Raw genomic sequence first — 3,122 nt, 5'->3', positions numbered from 1 at the left:
GGGAAATCATTCCCACAAATAAGCATATGCAATTAGGAAAAGGACATCTTAACTACTCTTAGCTCAAGCCCGACATGCTAATATCAACTATCATACCATTTCACCAGACCTAAGTCTTCAAATTTCATCCTAATTTCCATTACGATGACAGATAAGACAAAAAATAAAAACATCTGTACAATTGTATCCGATGGGACAGGGTATGACACGTTACAATCCATGGTGCCGCCATGCATAACCTTTATCTCTTTTTCCTTATCTTCCTCTTTTCTCATTCTATTTCTTTGGGTCTCTTTAACCTAACCATCTCAGTGTCGGCTACTTTGATTCTTCCCGGAACTTCTTGTAAATGTCCCCTTGTTGAACTTTCTAGTCCGAATCACTAGTATGAGCGATACAAGTGAACCTAAAAATGTGGTCCCTGTGATTATAATGAAGGCCAATTTGAAGCACTCTACCCCTGAGCAGTTCAAGTCCTCACCAGGACTCCTTTTGATCCCCCGAGCTGCCATTTTCTTTTCTGCCTCTTTATCTTATAGACATCCGGCCACCAGCACATTGTGTAAATAGGAACCCACTGGGCTAACCACTGCGCCAAAATTGTACAATGTGGAGTAGTATTTAAGGCCAAAAATTTCAGAAATGATTGCCGTAAAGCATTGGCCATTGAGCACCGAAGCAAAAGCCGATAATTATTGATGCTACGTAGAGACCATCCTTGATGTTGAAGGCGATGAGGAGATGACCAACACATGAGAGGAGGAGGATGAGTGTGAGTATCAAAGGGCAGGGGAACTTGTACTTGTCTAAGACGATCTCCGATCCAAAGCCTGCAGTTACACTTCCAAGATAGTTCCATGTGCTAACCAGCGATATGAAATTACTCATGCTTTTCTGGGGGTACCCCAGTGAAGTTCCAATCTGTCCCAAGTTGTCTACGACCCTTAAAGTCCCTCCAATACCTCAAATTGTAGCAAAGAATAGAACAAACATGTCTATGCTGAAAAGGGCTTGAAGTATGGTGTAAGTCCTCTCCTTTGTCCGGTGGCCCGAACACGTTGGAGAAGCAAGAAACTTCCTTCTGTGAACTTGGGTTGTTCGGTGAGCAAACTCGTTGAGGCTGCTGATTCAGGCGGTATTGAAGATGAAGAAGTCTCGGTGTTCAACTTATCAGTGATGGTTGTCAACTCTGAAGTCTCACTCAGGGACTGTTGTTTGATCTTCCAAAGCTTGAATTCCTCTTGTATAACAACTGCAAATGGTAGAAAGAGAGAGAATGACTACAGCGGCGCTTCCGCCGTACTCACTCTGAGAAGAAGTGAGTTGCTTCTCAACTATAATTATAATCATGAGAAACCCAGCAAGGCCAACAGAGATGTAGAGAAACTTGTAGAAGACCTTGATTCTCCTGTCGAGTCACCTTCATGACTCGGATGGTCCGAATAAATGCAAAAGATATAGCGGCAGGTAGCCAACCTATGAGCAAAATAAGAACCTTTGTGTCATTTCTATAGAAAGCATGATATAGCTGTGTGATGATTGCACCACCCAGCCCAACATAACCCTTCAATATCCCCAACACCACGCCTCGGCTCTCCGGGAAGTTCTAATTAACTCAGGTCACCAGCGATCCGGTGTTGGTAAAAGCCTGGGAATTTGCACCGATGCATATGTAGAGACACATGTGCCATACTTGGGGCTTGGCTATTCTCCGAGTCAGGCCAAGCCATATCATAAAGTAGCCAAAAAAAAATCAGGACTGCGCCAACTGATAGCACAACCCATGGGAGAGTAATCTCGTTTATGAGCCCTGGAAGGATCCCAACGTTTGCTCCCAAGTCCTTGAAAAAGCTGAGTAAATTCAGGGTGGTTCCCAGAACAGATTTGAGTGTGCTTGTGTAGAGACCGAACATGTAGGTTGTACCGGCGGCCGACATTATCAGAAATGATGCAAATACCACTGACCACCGGGCAGTGATGACTTGGAGGGATAGGGTCCTCATGTCAGCCCAACCACCCCCCTCCGGCAGCAATGCCAGCAACCACCATTTCCTCTGGTGGAATTCTACACTTCTGACAAGTTTGTGTCAGAATATATTGTCTACGTACTGCGGGTAGTACACTAAATTTATGTACACTGATTCAAGAGAGAACAAATTAAGATTTGGGTTGTTGACTTAGCAGTGTCATGTAAGGGAAAATGAGTTGAAGGGATCAGAGAGATAGGGTAGATGGTTGAAATTTGAGGCACACATGGAAGGTTATGATTTTTATGGGTCATGCAATAGTTGTTGGCAATTATAGAGAAGATAAACTGATTTGAGTCTTATCCATTTCAGATAAGGGTACATTTTAAACCAAAGAAAATGGATCAAAAAAATAAAAGAAAAGTAAAAGAAAAAGGAAAAAGGAAAAAAATAATCAAATCAAATTATCGAAAAATGTTCTTTCCTTAAGCTTTCTGTGCCTTTCTTTCTTGCGAAAATGATATTTAATATTTTCTTCACTCTTTTTTCTATATTTGATTTTTAGGAAGTAAATTTTTTCTTATATTTTCTTTTTGGAAGGTTTAAGAAAATAATTTTAAAAAAATAATAAATAAAAATTTGGAAAAGTTGAAGGACAAAACTATTAAATTAGAAAAAAAAAAAAATTTCCCCCAAATTTTATCCACATTTTTTTTTAAGGAAAATGGATAGAAAAAAATCTCTTTTAACATTTTTCTTACATTAAGAAAGTTTTGAAGCGTTTTTATATGAATAAGGTGCATCCTTTAAGTTCTCCGATGGTTGTCCGATCACTTAATGTAAAAAATGACTCATTTTGTCCTTGCGAAAAAAATAAAGAATTACTTAATCATGAGGTACCATATCTTAATGTTATTGGTGCACTTATGTATCTTGTCAATTGTAGACATTCAGACATTACTTTTTCTATCAATTTATTAGCAAAATACAGTTTCGCTCCAACTCAAAGACATTGGAATGGTATCAAATATAAGTTGCATTATCTTCACGAAACTATAAATATGGATCTATTTTACTCAAGGGAATCAAAATAACAATTGCTTGGATATGCAGATGCAAGATACCTTTTAAATCCATATAAAGGTAGGTTACAAA

The 3,122-nt window shown here is 39.2% G+C and overlaps 1 pseudogene; it reads right to left on the bottom strand.

Annotated features, from left to right (window-relative positions):
- Positions 1–232: 232 nt before the first annotated feature.
- On the bottom strand, positions 233–2,003 carry LOC117929366 (annotated as a pseudogene).
- Positions 2,004–3,122: the final 1,119 nt, after the last annotated feature.

Source organism: Vitis riparia, chromosome 13 (assembly GCF_004353265.1).
Source record: "Vitis riparia cultivar Riparia Gloire de Montpellier isolate 1030 chromosome 13, EGFV_Vit.rip_1.0, whole genome shotgun sequence".
Classification (NCBI taxonomy): Eukaryota; Viridiplantae; Streptophyta; class Magnoliopsida; order Vitales; family Vitaceae; genus Vitis; species Vitis riparia.
The sequence above is the reverse complement of the archived record's forward strand: the minus strand, read 5'-3'. Positions and strand labels throughout refer to the sequence as shown.